Raw genomic sequence first — 21,624 nt, forward strand, 5'->3', positions numbered from 1 at the left:
ACCTTTAGAAGTTTTTCATTATCAACAAAATTTATTTTATTCAACCTTTATATAACTGTACAATAGCATGCTCTTTCTAAGTGATCTTTTTCTCATTCATTTCACTAGTACCTAGTTATTTTGCCTTTATGTCCTCCAAGAACTTCAATAGCACACAGATTTAATAATGTCTCTTACACTAGCTTTCCTAAAGAAAGCACTTCATCATATATCATCTTGTTCCAATAACCAAATATTCTAAGGTTGTAAGTGTTGCCTTTCAACATTCATTGTAATAATTCCAGACTTTGTAATTCTCAATAGAGTGTGCAGTTTGTAGTAAATTCTTAATCATCTATTAACTCAAATTGAACTGGATTAAATTTACATTTTTATGAGTGGCTATGGTAATCATAGCAATTGATATGAATGTCAAAATCTATGCATATACATTAATATTCTTGCTACATAAAAGATTGCATAATGTTCATTGTAGTAAAAGGAGCACTTGAACTGGAATAGTCTTAGCAAGGGACACTTTAAGTGCCACAGAAGTGCTGGTTCCATGAAGATCATTATTATACTTGTTAAGATTTTTTCTCAGGAGTCAGACTCTCCAGATTCAAATCCTGTTCCAAACTTGCTAATGTGATGTGTTAGGCAAGGTAATTAAAGCCTCTGTGGATCAGGATTTTCTCAGTTTTTTGTTCTGTGTTTATTTTTCATCTGTAAAATAGCTGCAATTATATCATCAGTTCTTAGGGGAATTAGTTTGTGATATATAATAAGCAGCGCAAAGTGTTAACTCTCATTTGAAAACTTTTGATTTTATACGATGGAACTTTCACTCATAAACATAAATGTCATGCTGAGTTTGCTCAGGCACCCTTATTGTCCTCTGTAGTAGCTAACTGAGTGGTTTCTAGGCTTCCGTGTGTGTTACCCTTATCCAATGACCTCTAAACGGACCAAGTTGGATTTGGTTCATCAAAAGCAATTTTTTTTCATTTGGGCTTTAGAATACCAGTGAGAGAAATGGTGTAGGAATGAGTGGACAGTTTAATTAAATTGTATGTGATTTTGTATAAAATTTAATTAAAACAGACAATCGAGTATGGTGGTTCTTAAAATTAAAGTTTCCATTTTGTTTAACAAAATGCCACAGGCTCTATCATTTCTAAACAACAGAAATTTGTTTATCATATTTCTGGAGGCTGGAAAGTCCAGTGCACCAGCAGATTCGCTGTCTGGTGAGGGCTCGCTGCTTCAAAGATGGCAATGTTACCTTGTTGTTGAGTCTGCTAGGGCGGTGGTACGTGCCTTGGGTCTGTGCTACATATAGCATATAGTACACTATATGGGTAATGCTACATATAGCATGTCTTGGTTCTTGAATCCTTTTTCAGAAGATTTGGAGGAATTCCCAAAAGGAAGCTCAGAGTTACAAGTTTCAGGTTCAGCAAACCAATTTATCTGGAGAGAAGTGGACTATAATTTTAAGCAAGTGTTTTAATAAGGACAGTACACTTCACAAGCAGGATGAGCAAGCAAGAGGCCGCTAATGTACAGGAAGCTTGTGGACCACAAATTCAGGAACCTGATCATAGCCTTTCTTCGAATTTTCTCTTAGGGTTCTATTGCTAGTGTATCTGATCCACCTCATTTCTGACCAACTGTCTACTCTGTCAGCACCTTATTGGCACATCCTTTGGAGTGCCTGTGTCTTCATGTGGCAGAAGGAACAAAAACATTAACTTCCCCAAAGCCTTTTATAAAGGCACCCACTCATTCTTGAGGGGAGAACTTTTAAGGTCTAACCACTTCCTAAAATGTTCCACATCTTAACCCTGTTGCGTGGGGGAACAAGTGTCCACATGGATTTTAGAGGAAATCAAACAATCAAACCATAGCATCAGTGAGGGATGTTTCGAGAGCATTTTGCAACAATGTTTAGATTTCTTTTCTGTATTATCTTTTGCTGGGTCCTCCTGCTATTTTTTGTCTTTTGAGCTCCTGTGATAAATATCAAAGGTTATGCTGGCTGATCTGCTGATGCTGCAGTGTGCTTACTAAAGTGCATGAGGTCAAGACAGCTGTCACCAAGGTTCCAGCTGCTTCTCCTTCTACCTTGCATGGATTCTGGTAAACTGGAGGGGGAGGTTTGTAGAACTTGTGAGCTTCCATAGTGTAAGTACTCCTGACAAACCTGATTTAAAGCCATCACTTGTTTAACACATGACTTATATAGTTCCTAGACATTTAAATATGAACTTGTGGGAATACTAAACTGGGAAAACTTTCCTAGTTTTCCATCCTTATATAGGCTTTTCGGAAATTTCATAATTGTGAACAAGGATAAAGTTACCCATAATGTCAGCTTTACCTTCTGTAATTCTTTAGGGATCAAAATAAAAATATAACTTCTGGGGCCAGGGATTTAGCTCAGTGGTTTTGCTGCCTGCTGCGCAAGTGCAAGGACCCGAGTTCAATCCCTAGTACCAAAATAAATAAATAAAATAAATAAATAAATAAATAAATAATAACTTCTGGGCAAAGAGATATCAGAAGTTTATTCTTCAGACTTTTCTCAGTTTCCTTCGTTGAAAAGCCCATGCCATGATTACAGACCAACGTAAAAAAAGCACTGTGTTTTTTGAAGGGTATGGGGTCAAGTGGTGTCTATACTTTTCTTCCCCTGTGGGCTACAGAAAGCATATGGAGAGATAATATGTGTGGAGAAGTTTAGAGGACTTTAATTCATAATGCCCATCAGACCTTGGCCTTTGCTCTTCAATATGCCTACAATTCTCCCCGAAACATTCTGAGGAAAACTTTGAAACAAAGTGGACTTTAGAGCACCAAAGCTGTCTTAACTAGACTACCTTCTTTTAATGATTCACTTTTCAGTTCCTTTTAGTCATTTATATTTTTTGCACTGATTACAGTTGAACACTACAAGAGCTGGTGATAACAAAAAATCTAATTATTATTTTCTATTCAAAACAATATGAAACTACAACAGCAAAGTTTGTTCCATTGCATTTATCCAATTACCTCCCTTAAAATGGAGAAGTTGCCCTGCTTTCTATAGCAGAAGAGAAACTGTGCCAAATGACTTGCGAGTGTAGCGAAAATATGCAAGATTACATTGTATATGACATTCAGCAGCTGAAGAAGGAAGAAATTAGTGCTAAAGCCTGCAAGAAAAAAAATGATACTGTTCTTGGATTTTTCAATAGCAGACTAATTCTTCGTGTTCATAAGCTTCAGGTGTTACATAGTGATTTCATTTGTTGTCATTCACTAGTTCTTTTATCCAAGTCCCACAATTACTCCATCAATGTTATCCTCACTTGATTCAGAGCAATGAAGCTGAAAACCAATGTGCTAACTTAAGGGCTGAGGGAATAATGCACAGCTAAAATCAAGCTGTTTCTTCTGTTTATATGGTAGCTTTCCAAGTAATACAGAACACCTGGGGCATATTGCTTTGCTAATCTTTGTGATAGTCTGATTAAATTAATTAGGTGGCAATTGCTTAATCAAAGAGGCAAGGGAATAAGAAGAGATGGTTCTTTCTCAACTTTTCTAATGTCCAAACGGGGAGACAAATGATCTCTTTAAGAATCTCTTGTGTGGTTGGATCTGCCCTGTCCAAGAAATACAATGGGAATGGAATGAGGGAAGTTGAGAAAGAACATGTCGATATAATATGTTGCTACTGTTTTGAAACTTACTTTGTAAGATAAAAATAGTATCTTCAAATGCACATAGTTTCATTCAAGGACCCATTTATTGTGAGAATTATCTATTGATAATCTGCGTAGATCATAAAAATCAGAAAAAATACTATATGATTTAAAAAATAGAGGAGAAAAAAGAGTAACTTTTAAGCCTTTATTATATTATATAAAGTGCCAAGGGACATACTTCAGAAATTAAATATAAATTTTATACCTTATGGTTTTTAACATTGATCAAAGATGGCAAATATTTAAATTGGAATGAAGATAATTATAAAGTAATATATCAGGAAGCACATAATTGCAGTGATTATCTAATGGAAGCAGAATATGCCACCCAAAATATGCTAATTTGCCACATTGATTATTGTGAGCTACAAGCAATTGAGAAGCAGATACACAAAAACTCTCTGGCCTCCCCCATTCGTATATAGACAGGACATAAACTCTAAAGGTGTCCTCACTTCCTTAGTCTACCAGGAAAGACAGCAGTTAAGACTGGAAGCAATTCTACCTCCTTATTACATGAAGACAGCCCTAGAGGAATCTACCTTCCTACAGTTTGCAGCCCGTAATAGAAATCAGAGTCCTTTATTCTTCCCTTGTCATTTCTTTGAAAATCCGTTGGTCTTCTGTTAGACTCTTTGTAACCCTAGGTTTTAGCCAGTCCTTTGAATAACTGACCACTGACTTCTTGCATGCACATTCACCATTGTACACATTAATAAAATCCTGTTTTGGGGTTTTTTTTTTACATTTTCTTTTTTTAATTAATTTTATTGGTACATTTTAGGTATACAATACAGTTACCTTAACCTTTACATGATGTATCTTTGTTTTTATTTTTTCCCCATTCCCCTGCTCTCCCTTCACCCCCTCTGCCCTTCCCTGTTTTGTTTTTATTAATTTCTCTTTTTCAGCCTAATTTGCAGAAACCCAGCCAATAAGCATAAGTAGAGGAAAAGAAGAAAAATTCTCCTGTACACAACTGTACATATATAATTAGCTAAAGTAATTAATGGACAACTTTCTGTCCTATTTGGAATAGGTTAGCACAGATCATACAATTACAACAGCATTACTCAATTCAGCAAAATCCAGCTAGCATTATCTTATAAATCAGTGATATATATTCCTTAGATACATGAATGTTCTTTTCCACTCTCAGTCATCTGCAAATCAATTTTCAGGAGTCACTCTGACTGAGCAATTTGATTGCATCTTAAGAGGTTAAAACTCTTCTGGCAAGATACGCTGATTTATTGGTTTCAAAATGGAAATGCAAATTCTAAATGCTGGATCAGCAAAACTAAGATATAGAAAGCTGGTGGCCTTTAGGCCTCCCATAAGATTCCAGATAGAGTGGTCTGGTTCCAGACTCAAGGAAGGAATTGGCTCCTCAGACTTTAAACATTTTCTGATGTTCTAAATTGCAAAGCTTGGACTGGGCTTTAAGAGGAAAAGCAGAGTAGTTAGTGTGGACTCTTTTCTGCTAGGCTAGTACAAGTCCAGGAAGTAAGATGTACATATTGACATTTTAGTCTATGCAAATGGCTCTCCTTGAAGCAAAATTTCATTTTGATTTGTGTGTGTGTGTGTGTGTGTGCTGTAAACTTATGCAACAAGCTAGCACTGCTTATACATACTTCACCCCATAGTGCCTATCAACGTTCTTTATTACTTGTTCAAATCCCATCTAAACTCAACATTCTCCCATACGCAGCACATAGCCTCTTCTCCACTTTTAAACATTTCATAACATGCAACTGTAAATGCTACTTCATATTGCTAAAATTCTTTCTATGTTTTCTGCTTGCACCACCAGCTTATTCTCTATTAGGCAAATGCTGCCTAATAATTTTGGAATATTCAAATTTAGGTTCAGTATTTTCTAAAAGTTTTGAAAAATAATCTTAGAGTAGCACCTATTTACTTAACTGTCACTAATGAGTTAGAAGCAAATAATGGCCTCAAGTATTCCATACTATGTTGATGGCTCTCAGCAACACTGTATTCCTTTTTCTCTTACAGCAATGCTCTTTTTCTCCTTCTTTTGAAAATTTCTTACTTTTAAAAGCTCAATGAAAATGTTATCTCTATCTCTTGAGACAGTGCTTTAAGCTTTCAGAGTTAAATACCTCTCATACAGAATGCTTTGTTGCATCATGTATTTATATGTTCTTTTCTACTAAACTGTGCACTTGCTAAGGGAAAGGATGTTATTTTATTAATTAGTGTGCTCCATGCAATAAGGACAATGTTTGATACTTAATAGGGCCATATGACTGTACACTGAGTAAAAGAATGAATGGTGTACATGGATGAAAAAGAAAATATTATAGAAAAGTGGGAGACTGGTCATTATGATGCTGGATTTCAGTGTCCCTCAGTTCTTAAACATTTAGAGTCACTACACCATAACAAATGTGTTCAAACTTATATTTCTAATATTCTAAATGATGCTATATTTCTATGCCCTGAAAGTTAAATTCCTCAGCTAAAAAAATAATTGAATACAAAATATTTTGGTATTCATTAATATTCATAGTACTCTATTAGTACTAGAAATAAACAAACTGAGTATTAGAATCTCTACTTTTGAGAAATGTGTTGTCTAAACAGTTTTTGCAAGCACATTTTCAGTGCTTCAATGGTATTCAGTCCATGGGTCATTGGTTGCTAGCCACTGATCTACATAGTAGTGAAGTGACTCAAAATAATATCCACAAAGAAAAAACAGCAATAATTTTTCTTAGTTAACACAGCTTTTGTTGATTCCAAAAATAGGGAGCATTGACAAGAGTGCATATCACCTTCCATTTGGCAAACCTTCTTCTACAAATTTTGCAACTATCATAAGGCTTTAAAGGGGCAAATCTGGTCTCAGATTAAGAGTTCATTGGCACCCAGCCACATTTTCATTACAATCAGTGTGGCCTAGTAAGCCTATTGCCTTCCTCTGAGAAAGAAAATGACAAATCTATGAGACTAGATCATTCGATATTAGGAAGCCACATAGCTAAGCCCACATAAACAGCTACCCACAGGGTGAAACTGAGTGTAGAATCCGTATTGACCATGTACAAGACCTCCTGTTCCATCTCCAGCATTGCAAACAAACAAAAATAAGCAACAAAGAAATGTTTCTGTATCTCTATAGAATTTTAAATTTTATTAAATCAGCAGTTATACCTACATCATAGTGGGGGTGGGGAGATACATGGCTGTTTCTGAGTATCAACCCCCATGGGATGTCAGCTTGAATGTTATTCTGCAATAGTTAATTCGCTTTAACTTCTTTAATTCTTTTTGCTATTAACAGATGCTGACAAAATTCTTATTTTTTGGAAATTATAAGTCTACTCTAGTTTGATGAACTAATGCATTATATTTTTTAATAATCAACTTTAATTTTATACACTTCAGAATATCAATCTGCTAATCATTAGAGTCTGAAATGCAATTCAGTTCTGATTGAGATAATCTAAATGAAACCACAAATAACTCATCTCACATTGATGTCTCTGTTTTTCTTAAGAAAAGTCAGACCATATTACTTTATTTTCATGCTTGCTTCCTATTACTCCCTAATTTCAAGAAATGTGTTAAGTCAAAATAATTTTAAGTATGTGCACAGTAATTTCAGTGAGGTGTTGAAATCATTGTGAAAGCGATTGTAGCCCTCACCTTCCAGGAGTAGGAGGTAAGACGTTTGGTAGAGTCAGATTGAATTGTCAAAGACATGGTGGGAATTTAATGGAAAGTATTAATAACTTTGCAGTTATTTAAGGTCAATTCGATTGAGACAGTGAAACCCACTGAGGTTGATTAGATGTAGAGGGTAATTGATAAGAGAAACAAAATACCTTATAATGTTGCCCCTAAGTGACTATATCAGGCTGGGGATTTTTCTCTATGCTATAAACTACATATGCAGAAATGATGCAGGAGTTGGAGAACATAGGGAAAGATGGAGAAATCAATGAGAAAAGAACTAGATCCGTGTTTATAAATTGTGATGTATGCTGTAAAGGATAAGCGGGTTCTATGACATAAAATGAGGACATCTAAGTGACTTTATAAAAGCAGTATCATATAGCTTATAGAACCTAGCCTTTAAAGTTCTCTTCGGCTTTATTTCTCTCACTTCCAAAGTTTGTGACAATAAAAAAATGATCTAATTTCTTGTCCATCATTTTGTCATCCATATAATGAAAATAATTTAGGATTTGTTTCTTCACAGTGGAGACATTCTTCTTTCTTAGGAAATTGATAGAATTAATTTGTCAATATATGTCAATTTCTTAAAGCAGTGACTGAGGAGAGAATATTATTCCTTTTTTTTTTTGGTACCGGGGATCGAACTTGGGTCCTTGCCTTTGTGGGGCAAACCACTGAGCTAAATCCTCAGCCCAAGAATATTATTATTAACAAATATTGGATATTTTAATTTGAATGAACTGAGATGGTTTCTATAACATATTGAGATATGGTTTTTGATGATGTTTCTAGAAATATTATTTTATGAATCTGTATTTATCCTGATGAATCGCACAAAGTGAAAAAGGACTTTAAGCCCATTGTTCCTTTCTTAAATACAGGGAAATATCACTTTAATGTATGGCTAGTGGATGATCCAGAAGAAGTTTAAATAATGATTTTATTTATTTATTTATTTATTTATTTAAATAGTTTGCCATGCTGGGGATGAAACCTAGGGCCTCACACATGTTAGGCAAGCAATCTATGACTGAGCTACATCTCCAGACTAGATAATTTTGTTTCCAATTGTTACAAAGTCAACCTCATTGAAAAAACTAATTGTGTCTGCTGTTTTCTGTAAGAGTTTTTTGTTATCACTCCAGCACGGAATAATTGTTATGACATTATTCCATCTAATATAAATAGATTCTCCAAAACACTAATTGATTTATCATATTGAATTTGCACTATGGAGATTTGACCCACATGGAAAGTGTCTGTATTTGAAAGTGTGGACAAAAGGCAAACTTTCACACACACATCCCACCCCAAGTAACAGTTAGGAGGCTTTGGACATCATTTCTCCGAAATTCACTGTAAGTAGGAATTTGATTCAAGGTGCTGGGCCATTAGAATAATTTATTCTCCAACTTTTTCTCTGCTGAGAATCCTTGTATACTGATGACCTCAGGTGAGTTTTTCCTAACACTTCCCATCTACATACTGGGTGGAGTAAAGGACCTATTTGCTCCCCTAATAAGCTTTTTTCTGGAATAGTTGCCCGTCTTCCAGATCCTCCTGGTGTGTGCACTAGAGAGACATATTGATTTCTAGGCTGACTGGTTCAGTTTATATATCACAGCTTCATTTGCTAAATGGACCCTGAGTGCCCCAGAGAAAGGGGCACTATGCATTCATAAAAGTCCATCTCACTGCTCCAGGGGCTAATCATGCACAATTCACCTAGAGAATCGGCTGATACAATATTAATTTTTAGTCTACTTATCACTCCTTTCCTTTTGAGGGCCTCAGAATGTGTGTGTTTGTTCTCTTTTGGGTTTCAATTTTATATACTTTAAACTTGTACATCAGATAGAGTTTGTACAGGCCCCATGTGCAAAGGTAAGTATTTTCAATATATTTGTGGTCAGTTGATTATTTATTTATTCATTGTCAGTTGCAACCCAAATTTGAGTCTGCCAAAGTGCTTAGAAATTTCAGAGAAAAAAATGAGGGAAACATATTCACACATTGTGTGTGATTTTCAGAAAACCAGAAGCCATATTTTGGTGTCACACCTCCTACTTAGTGCCTGTCCTTGATAGAATACAAGTACAGTATATGCTACAAGAATAGGGGACTTAAACATGATGGTGCTTAATGGACTCTTTTCAGACTGTATGGGCCATTCTCTAACAAGAGACTCAATAAAATAAAATTTATTGACAACAGTTTTGTTTGCACTTTTAAAGACTCCATGATTACAGGTGGAAGTTAATTTACTGCATTTTTACCCATTGAAACTAAAGGGAAAAATAAATAAGCAAAAAAATTGAAATTGACATCAATCATAGGTTTTTTTTTCATGGTCCTCTTATTTTTCCACCTAACCTCTCTCCTATCACCCTTCCTTTTTTTCTTCTATCAAGAGCTTTTTTTTGAGATTTGGAAGATGTGATGTTAACAGATGTCAAAGTCTTGACTAGAAACATTATTTTTGTGAACACTGAGGCAGAGAAGGACAGGAAGATAAGAAGTATTGGGATCCAGAGAAGTGAATTATTTTGTATTATAGGAAAAAAGCCATGTGTGGGGTTTCAGAGGCAGGTGGACCAAAGGCGGTACCCTTAGATTCAGGTGAGATGTATTGGGATGGGAGCACACTTTTTATTTAGCAGCCCAGGAGCACATGTGGAATAATGGAGGTTTGCTGAGTAAAATAGAGGGGAAAAAATAGGGGGGTAAAAACATTGAGACTATTCAACAAGTTGATTGCAATGACAGGCCACAGAATATAAATTCTGTAAGGGGAAATGAGGATATAACGGGCTGAGTGAGCAGATGGTTAAATCAATGCCTTGTAAATCCTACATCCATGGGGTTTCAGGAATTAGAGTGAATTGAAAGGCACAGAGTGATGGTGAAAGATGGGGGCTCCCTAAAAGTAAGACAATTGTAAGTATTTAGGCACAGGTAATGAAATCTTTAGGGTATAACAATGTATGAGTAAAGGAGAATGGTAATAAAAGTATTGAAGGAGACTAATATCAATAAATTGGAAGAGTCATTTATGTGTATTAAAGTTATCAAGACTGATGAGAGGATTAATCTGGAGAATTGAATATGCCTGATGTTGAATCTTCCGAGTGTTATGGATTATAACTGGATGTCCCCACCATGCCTTATCCATTCAGAGGTTGGTTTTATTCCCATTGACAAAAAAGTAAGACAGATTTTGGTACCAGGAGTGTGGTTGTTACTGTAACATTACCTGACCAAGTGGTTCAAAAGCCTTTGGGGGAGTTTAAAATGTTTGGAGATGCCAGCTATAGAAGCCCTACAATGCTATAAGCTTAGCTTAATGGGAGTTTCTGGTTGGAGCTCAGATGATCACAATTCTGCTTTTTAAAAAAAAAAAAAAAGCAGGTAGTAAAGGCCAGGCTCAGGAGGTTTTGGTAAGAAACAAGGATGTCACTGGTAGTGGAACTCTAAGTTATGTGTGTTATACCCTGGGATAAAATTTGCCTACATTTTGCTCATGTCCATTGACTCAGGAGACTCAGGAGACTCCCAGGAGACCAAGATTAAGGGGAGTGGGCTAATCAAACTGATGGAGAAAATTTCAAGGTACCCTAATATTCAAACTGTAGCATGGATCATGCTTGCAGCTTTAGTGAGATTTCCATTCAAAAGCAGAGAAAAAGCTCATTTACAAAATTTTCATTTTCACCAAGAAGGAAGTGCCTACAAATTTAGGGCCCAGAAAGGCATAGTTGCTGAAAAGATTGACATTAAAAATAAGCCATGCTCTTTTTGAAGGAGAATAGGAAGGATGCCTTGAGGGTATTTAAGGTATCAGCAAGATGCCAAGAGATGCAAAAGTGAAAGATTGCTTGAGAAGATAGCCCCAGGGTAACCTACCTGAAAGGGTCAAGAGACTGTCTAGAGAACTGCTTCTCTATTATTCAATTCACCGTGCTCAGTTATACAGGCATGCAAAGACATTTTCAGTCATAATCCAAGGGGGCCTAGCTACTATTTAAGCTGGCAGCAGAACTTGAAATCACCCACCTCTTGCTGGTTTTATTGGAATGCAGAAATCAAGAGTTATGGGGTCATAGTGGCTTCCATGCAGATTTCTGGAAAAGAGCTGGGAGGCTAGGTCTAGTGCCCATGCAAGGGCCATGTTTGAAGCTGTGAGAGTGAAGCCAAAAGTGCTCTGAAGACCCCAGATGGTTGCAGATGCCAGGAACCTGGACACTGGCAGAGCAAAGCAGTAGGCAGTAAGTAAACCCACCCCAAGAGAGAGTCCATGGGGCACCGGCAGGCAGGACCATAGGAGCTGGGCCACCGAGGCCATTTGTAGTCATATCTTGCCAAAACTTGTCTCATGTCCTGGACATAGAGCTACCAGATTTAATTTTTGCCCTGCCGAGTTAGTATTGCTTTGGTCCCTTTCCTTTCTACCCACCTCTTTCTCCATTTTGAAATGGAAATGTTTGCCCTGAACTATTGTATGTCATCAGTGTTTACTTTTTTATTTTTTTTAGAAGGTTACAACTAAGAGGTTGTTTCAAGGCTCAGAGGATACTTTGAACTTGGAATTTTTAAGAATTGTGGAATCTTTAAATCTGTGGCTACTCAGAGATAGACCAAATGCATTTTGCTTAAAGTGATGCACATGAGCCTTTTGAGGAGCCAGGTGTGTAAAATAATGGTTTGTGTCTGGATATGGAAGATTATCAGATTATTAGGACACTCAGTGATGGCTTAGTACTGGGAGATGGGGCTTGTTCTGAAGAGATAGGTCACTAAGGCATGACACAGAAAAAGCGTGTAGATCCTGCTGTGACTCTCTTCTTCTCACTGTGTTTTTGGGCTGCTTGACATGAGCTGCTTTTCCTCCACTGTGCCCCCCTGCTATGCTGTTTACGAATTGGACCAACTTTCCATGGTCTGTAAACATGAGCCAAAACAAATCTCCCTTCCTTTCAGTTGTGGGTGTCAGTATTTGTCCTGGTGATGAGCAAGTGACTAGACAAAAGAATGCTATAAAGTTTGCATGTAACTATAGCAAGATATAATGAACAATGTCTTCATCTGTTCTGAGTTGCTATAATATACCATGGACTAGATGGCTTATAAAAAACAGATATATTTCCCACAGATTTAAAGGATAAGAAATTTAAAATCAAGGCAACCAGCAAATCCAATGTTCCTAATTTCCCATTTTTGGGGGTAAGGGTATCGAACTCGGGTCCTTTTGCTTGCGGGGGCGGGCAGGCAGTGGAACCACTGAGCTAAATCTCCACGCCCTAATTTCCCATTGTTTTGTTCATAGAATGGTAACATTGCTGTGTCCTCATATAGTAGCCTATTTTGCATGCTCTAACAAAATACCTAGAGATAGGTAACTTTATAAAAAAGAAGTTTGCTTTGTGTCACAGTCAGTTCTAATGTCAAGGGGATGAACCTCTTGATGACCTTCTTACTGGCACAGAGAGCAGGGTATTACATGCTGATATTATTTGGATTTGGAATGTTGCCTAAAGGCCTATGTTTTTAAATGGCTTAGTTCCTAACTTGATTCCACTGAGTGGTCATGGAAACTCTAAGAGGTCAGGCCTAGTGGGAAGTCTTTAGTCATTGTGGACATGTCCTACAAGGTTTAGGGGCCCTAGTTTCTTATCCTGAATTTTGCATCTCAACCTGAAAATGAACAGTTTCACTCTGCCACACACTTCTGCCATGATCTACTACCACAGGTCCAAATCAATGAGATTGCTATGGCTGTGTCTAGATGTCCCCCCAAATCCTCATGCACTCCTATGTGGGGCTTTTCAGAAATGGCTGGATAATGGTGTGCAATACCAGGATAAATAGTGTATGGTTCTGGATTAGTCCACTAACTGGTTTACCATAGTTCTAGGAGTACATAATGCGAAGGCCCACCATGGGTGTGGGTGGCAGCACCTAAAGACTGGTAGCCTATGTGGGATAAAACAGAAAGGAGGGCTTGATGCAGCAGCTTGGTGTTTGTACCTCCTGCTTACTGAAATGTTCATATCTCCCATGCGATGCCCCTCTGCCATGCCTGCCTTGGAATCAGAGAACTATGGACTAAAACCCCTACAAACTATGAGCTAACAAACCTTTCCTCCTTTAATGTTGAGTATTGGATGTTGTGTCTCAGCAACAAGAAAAGTAACTAAGACAGAGACTGACAAACCATGGATGGAGATATCCCAAATGGTGATCCAAAAGAAATGTATTCTCTTAATAACTTGATTATTGCAGGTATGTTTCTGTGACACAAAGCCTACTTACACAAATGGCAAGAGATCAGTAGTATGTGAGTGCACATGTCTTCTCTGATCTCTGTCTCTCTTCTTATAAAGCCATCAAGTATTTAATCCTACAGACTGCACACTGATGGCTTTAATCATAATTGGTTTCCAAAGACCTCATTTCTCAACACCATAATTGGATTAACTTTCTGCTCTCTTAATACTTCACAATGAGGATTAAATTTCTTTTTTTTTTTCAGTACTGGGGTTCAAACTCAGGTCCTTGTGCTTACAAGGCAGGCGGTGGAACCACTGAGCTAAATCCCTGGCCAAAATACACAAGTCTTTTTTTCTTTTTTTTTTTTTTTGGTACCGGGGATTGAACTTGGGACCTTGCACTTACAAGTCAGGTGATGGAACCACTGAGCTAAATGCCTGGCCCCTAGGATTAAATTTCAACAAAGAACTCATGGAAATCACTTTCAAAAGATAGCGAAGTCATATCTCATATCACCTTAGTATGGCATAACAGGTAAATAAGATTTCTTTGATCTATTTTATTAGGTCACTAGCCTCATTTATCAGGCCTCTCTCACATGTGAATTAATCACCTCCAGAGGGTCCCTAGCTCTTAATACTATCATGTTGAAAGTTAGGACTTCAACTATGAATTTTAGGAGTGTTATCATTTAGGTCAATAATGCTCCCAAAAGGCCTCATGCACTCAGAGGCAGGGCTTTTGGAAGGTGAATGAACCATGAGAGCAATATAGCTGACTTGCTCTTAGGAAATACGGTCTGGTCTGAAGAGGTCTGAAAAGGTCAATACCATCATGACCTGGAGGAGACATCTCTCTTCCTAGCTCCCTGCTTCTGCTCTGCATCCTGGCCACCATGGTGTGAGCAGTGCTCTGCCACTGGACTCTTCTGCTGTGCCATTTTCCCTTGGAGCTGGCCAATCACAGATCATAACATGATTCAAAATAAACCTCTCCTTTTTAAATTTTGGGGTGTGAGATATTATGTTCCAGTAATAAGACAGTGACAAAGAAAGGGGAGAAGACAAACACTTAGATCATAGCAAATGATATCTTAAGGAAGAAGGAGGGATGAGATCTGGGAGTAGTGATGACTGCCCCATCATAGCAGAACCCATTTAGTGGAAAAGAATGCCAACAGCAGTTGCCTGAGAGAGCTTCAGGGCAATCAGCATGCTCAGGTCAGTGGGCTGAAATTCTTACACAGATTTGTGAGAAAAAAATTAATGATACAGATGTAGGTTAGCTTAGTAATACAAAGACTTTTGATGATCATTCTGACTTAAGTGTTAACGTGGACCATATAAGGACTGGAGCTGTCCTTAGAAAGACTGTGAAAAGCAGAGGGCTCTTCCCTCAGCCTCAAGCAAGTTTTATTAGCATCTTCTCTGTGCTTATCTCACACAGCATATTTGAACCTGGCCATCAGGCAGTGTTACCTAGGCCCGTCTGGCTGCTACTGCAGGAACAGACAGTTTCATTCACTTGGATGCCTTATTCCTCAACTCAAATCAGCCCCCAAGTCCTAAACAGTGCTTCATACTATTACATTTCTTTCAAGTTTGCCATTTTCTCTGTCTTAAGATTCAAACCACTCATTTATCATTGGTATTATTACAAATTTGCAGCTGTATCCAAACCTATCTCTGTCTTTACTCTTTAACTCTGATCCTTTTTCATTACCTCTAGTCAGAGTCACAGTTCTAAGGTACAAAACTGATGCTACCTTTTCCTAATTTAAGATCCTTAGTAGCTTTCTAATGCTTCCAGGATTAAGTACAGTCTCTTGTGTCAGCTTCCAGTGCCTCTTGATCTGGTTTTGTCTGATAGCCCTCACCTATGATACTCTCAGTTAACTGGACTGAGCAACAAAGCTTTCTCAACACATTCTTCTTTGTGAACCACTGCATATTCTTTGTCTCATGCCTGAAACTTGTGACCCTCTGCTTATTCCATGGATCTCAGCCTACACACCACTTGCTCTGAGAAGCTCTTCCTGATAAAACATTGAATGGCTTCCCTCTCTTCTGAGTCCTCTATACTTATTTCAATCATATTATTTATCAATTAGGCTGGAAATGGTCTGTTTTTATGTCTGTCTCCTCTACTAAACCAAATTCCTTGGCAGAAACTACTGTTTTTCCCCTCCCCCTTGACTTCAGTATAGTATGAGGCATATTTTACAAGATCAGGGAAAAACAGCCTGAGTGAGAGGGAAGATCTTTAGGCAAAGATAATAAAGAACAACTCTGGTTAAGTTGTGTCCTTTATCTTGATGCAAAGGGATCTTTTTAACAGATTAAGGAAAATTTGTAAAACTGATACAGAGAAAGACCCACATAAATAAGGTAATGGGATATTTGGGTAAAGGTGATGTTATGCAATGGATAAGTTAGGTCTTCTGATGTCTGACTTGTGCTTTAGTTCCACTACTGCCCTCTCCTAGTAAGATTGCTGGCACGTATATATCAGACCATCAGAAAAATGCATATACATCCATTCTTCCTGATGGAGGACATAGTTTCACTTCTTTTTGAGGGCTTTTTAAGCCTCTTGTTAATTAAGACATATAGAGCTTGGGTCTCTGTTATATACCACAGAACATTCTCTTATATTCAAGATGACTTTGTTTTCTAATTACATATGGAAGATCTGTAGGGACACTGAATTTAACCAACTAGGACATCCTTTCCATTTGTTCAAAAATAAATTTGAACCCTATTAGACTCTTTTGATAGCAGTAAATAAGACAAATTTGGTAACTGTTCTACCAATTAGACTCTAGGAGGGGAGGTAAGCACTACACAAGCAAAAGTGTAGGTTCTCCATGGAAGGAACATAATAGAGTGTATGCATACAGATATAGTGACTTGCAATGGCTTTGGGAATTGATGTGTGGGCTATGGAAATAAAAGGTTTGTGCTACCTAGTTAAAGACTGAAATTTATTCAGCAGGCACTGATTTCCTGAGGCCCCATGAAAGACTTTTTACCCTTGCTGCTGGGGCTGGCTATTGATTTGCTTTATCTTGCTGGTCTTCTGGCTACAGTCACCTAAATATTAGATTTTATTCCTGCTAGAGTGGTGAGAGTTGCTGCATTGCAGAAGACTGAAAGCTCCAAACCATATTGTACTTCAGAAAAAAAATTATTTAGAGGTGAGTGTGGTAGTGAAAGCCTGTAATCTTAGCACTTGAGGAGCTGAGACAAAAGGATTGCAACAGGTTCAAGCCCAGCCTGGGCTACATAGTGAATTCAAGATCAGCCTAAATTACATAGCAAAACACTGTCTCAACAAACAAACAAAATCACTTAATGGAAACTGCTACAGTGAAAATGAAGGCACTGCAAATGTGTGCTAAAACTTACATTTTAGCCAACATCATACCCTGATGCTACCATTCTGTTGGCACTAGCAGCACCTATTGTACAGAATTACCCAACACATTACCAATGCCATAAAACTGATGAAGATTAATTCATTTCTTCTATGATTATTTGTTTTGTTGGCCTTGCATCCAATGGTGTTATGTAAATGTCCTCTAAGTTCTTTTCCTTTTTGAATTTAAGATTTTACTTGAAAGAAAGCTATCCTTCCATGGGGATGTGAGGAGATACATGAGACCCACCTCTATAGCAGATGTCATATTGTATCCAATGTTACCCCTTTTTCAACCATAGAACATTATAATTGGACCAAGCTTTTAAAACTGATACTCTTCACTCAGGCTTTATAAGGATATTTACATTAGAAAAAATAGCACTAAGTTCCGTGTTATACATGGAGAATGATGGATGTCTATAATTGTCATAATTAAAAAAAACAACCAAAACCATATTAATAAAAGACAAATTCTTATTGAATGACATTGTGCTATATAGATATTATGATTTATATTTATGTATCTCCCCAAAGCCTCATATTCTCTTAGATGGGACTTTTGAAAGGTGATTGAATCATGGGGGCAATATAGCTAAATGTGATGTAATAAGGTGGGGCCTGATTAGAAGATGTAGGTCCTGGAAGGGTGTATCTCCCATTTCAACTCATTTCATCTCTTTCTGATTTCAAGCTGACATAACATGTGCAGATTTTCCCCCCATTATGCCTGTCTGTCATGCTGTTTTCTACATTAGAGCTAGCCAACTGTGGACTAAAAATGTGATTCATAATAAACCTCTCCTCTTTTAAGTTGTGAGAATAGGGTATTTGTACTAGTAATGACAAAGCAATGAAGACAGATTTTGGTACCAGGAGTGGGACTGTTATTGTTATACTACCGAACCATGTGTTTCAGAAGCCTTTAAAACTGATCCTTGGGAGGAGTTTGGAAAGGTTTCAAATGCAAGCTAGAAAAGCTCGAGAATGCCATAAGTCAAGCTTGATGGAAGATTTTGGTTGGAGCTCAGAAGACCAGAATGCTAGTAAAAAGGCAGACAGTAAAGGACAGGCTCAGGTTTCAGTTGGGACAAAGAATCTATTGTCAGTTGTATTCCAGGACATATATTATACTCTGGTAGTAAATTTGTTTAAATTTTGCTCATGTGCTAAGGTTCTCCAAGAGACTGATTAAAGGTGATTTATTTAATAATCTGGCCAAGAAAATTTCAAGATAGCCTAACATTGAGACTGTAGCGTGGAAAGAGTTTACAACTTTTAATGATATTTACACTGAAAAACAGGAGAAAAGCTCATTTAAAAATTTTTCATTTTCCCTAGGAAAAAAGGGTCTATAAATTTAGGGTCCAGGAAAGAGTGGTTGTTGAAAAGATAACATAAAAAAGCCAAGTACTTTTCTTTAGGATAGTAGGAAGGATGCCTTCAGGGCATGTACCAAATTAGCAAGATGCCACCTTTCAGAAGATAAGTGGTGGACAAGTGAAATTTTGTTTTGAGAAGATAGATCTAGAGTGTCCTACTTTGGAAGGGCTGACAGAGCCACCTAGAGAACTGGTTTTTATGATTCAATTTACTCTGCTCAGTCACCCAGGCATACAGAGGCCTTTTCAGCCATAATCTGAGGGGACCTGGCTACTGTTCAGTCTGGCAGCAGAACTTGGAGTCATTCATATCTTGCTGATTTTACTTACAGGTAGCATGCCAGATGGGGGCTATGGAGACTCCCACCCAGATTGCAGAAAAAGGTCTGGGAGGGCTGGGAGTGTGCTCATGAGATGGCAGTATGGGAAGCTGTGAGAGTGAAGTGAAAAGATAAGACTCCAGTAAGTTGAAGATACCAGCAACATGGAATGTTGGGTGAGGAAAGCAGCAGGCACTGAGCAAAGTCATACTGAGAGAGGCCAAAAGGGCTGTGGCAGGTGGTGCTATAAGGGCAGAGTTGTCCAAACTCTTTGGAGCTCACATCTTTGCCCCAGATTCTGGACATGAAATTACTAGATTTGATTTTTCCCTGTTTGGTTTCAGTCTTGCTTTGGTCCCAATTGGTTTCCATCCTTCTACTTTTCCCTTTAAGATTGGGAACTTTTACCCTAAGCCATTATATGTTGAAAGTGTTTAAATTGCCTTTTGATTTTCATAGGGCTCACAGGTAAGAGTTGGTGTTGAATCTCAGAGGAGACTTTGGACTTAGAATTTTCAGCAGTGCTGAAACTGTTAAGACTTTGGAGACTTTTAGAGGCAGACTAAATGTATTTTGTATAAAGTGTGACATGTGCATCGTTTCAGGGCTAGGAAAAAAATGTTATGACTTATATGTAGATGTCTCCTCAAAGCCTCATGCACTCATAAGCAGGACCTTTGAAAGGTCAGTGAATCATGTGCGTGCTATAACTAAATGTGATGTTAGGAGGTGGGGCCAGGTTGGAAGAGATGGGTTACTAGGGATGTGACCATATAGGGTGCATCTCCTTTCCCAGTTCCTTCCTTTGGTCTCTGCTTCCTGGCTGCCATGATAGGAGCAGCTTTTCCTCCACTGTGTCCCTCTGTTATGCTATTTTCTTCCTTGGATCCAGCTAACTATGGACTAAAAACATGAGCCAAAATATGCCTGTCCTCCTTTAAGTTGTGGGTGTCAGGTTTTTTATTACAGTTATGAAAAAGTGACTAAGATAATAGATACCTTAATTTAAATGTTGTTAATAGACAACCTATGAATCTGAAGAAGTCAAGGCCATATATTTAGATTATAAGGTACCATTACCATAGATACAAGTGCATTTCTATTTGGCATTTCAGCCTATATGAAGAGGAAAATCTGATGAATTATTTTAAAGAGATTTTCATATACTGATCAGCTAAATACATCTGCAAGCAGAATAATTATTATTATCTTTTATTTGCCAATGCTGGGGATTGCAATGGCTTTACCATTGAACTATACTAGCCCACTGGAAATTTTGTTATACAAATCTGAAATGAAAATCCACTACCTAAATCTAATTATCCCTAAATTTTGCATCCATTAGTGTCTTATAATACTTCCTCTCTGGATAATAAAATGAATCATTATGTGTTTGCTCTTCTTAATGTTTGTATTTCATACTATGTAAGATCCTTGTCACTACCTATATTAACTAGCTTTCCTGTTGCTGGCATCACAAATTCCACACTGACAACTTAAAATAGGAAATAGTTTATTTGGCCCATGGTTTCAGTTTATGTCTGGCTAGTTTCACAGCAGAAACATGCTGAATGGACATGGCAGAGCAGAACTGTTTAGTTCATAGCAGTGGGCATGCACAACAGGAAGCAGTGCCAGAGACAAAAGAGCAAGGGATTAGTTTTAGACTTCCAAGGCCACATCTCTATGACCCACCCAGACACATTCAGAAGCGTGCTTTGCTAATCCCCTAGCTGGCTCGAGTTGATAGTACACCTTAACAGTTACACTATTACTCCTAAGTTGTAACATTTTTCTGAGAAAGAGTCAAGTTTCATAAAATAAGGCATGTATTAGGAACAGAAACAAATTCCTAACACAATTCTCTATTTAATGGAAGCCTAAGCTGAAGGAATCAGATCAGCACCTTCAGACCTAGGACGCATTCAAAATCCCCCCTTAGTTCTCCTCTTCTAAAGTTTCAGTTTGCAGAACTCATGAGATGCCTGCCTATTGGTCAGCTCTGTAAACCTCTCTATCAACACCACACAGACTGCTCCCCAAAAGTTAGTTACACTTGGTCCTTCAGCTCTCTTATTGACAGCACACAGGCTCCTCCTCTGAAGGACGACCTTACTGGCTCAGTTATGCCCCTTTTTAACTCTATTATAAAGTCCTAAAGTCTCTGAGAGATGGGCTGCCTGGTCCTCATACCAGTTTATTTCTAATAAACCTGTCCTGACTGTTAAGTTTGCATCTTTTTATCTCTTTTTTTCCATATGCAGGCCACTATTAGGTAAACTACCAACTGTCTTTTATTAAACGTAACCAATGGACAATCTGAGTAATTGCTTGAGATATTGCTCCTGTATCTCATAAACCTACACAGGTCCAAGGTGCTGAGCTTACAGCTATTTGACTTTCCCTACTGAGATCTCATTTTTCCTGTTGTAAGGTCTTTTGGGTTGCCTAAGCCTGGCTATAAATCAGAAGGTTGGATTAGAAATATTTACCAATGTACCCTACCTCCAAATTAAATTTCATCTCAAATCTTCTTTTCTTGGCTTAATAGTTTCTCTTATTTTAGATAGTTTTTCAGTTAGCATTTTTGATGTTCATAATGTAATCAATTTCACACTTTTTTTGGGGGGGGTACCAGGGATCGAACTCAGGACCTTGTGCTTGCAAGGCAGGCAGTGGAATCACTGAGCTAAATCCCCAGCCCTCAATTTCACATTTCTAACAATTTGATTTGTGATCTTTCTCTTACTGTTTTATTTAAAACAATACAAAACCAAAGCCTACATTTTGACATAA

Source organism: Heterocephalus glaber, unplaced genomic scaffold (genome assembly GCF_053883595.1).
Source record: "Heterocephalus glaber isolate CG9 unplaced genomic scaffold, H.glaber_assembly_v1.0 deba00001454, whole genome shotgun sequence".
NCBI lineage: Eukaryota > Metazoa > Chordata > Mammalia > Rodentia > Bathyergidae > Heterocephalus > Heterocephalus glaber.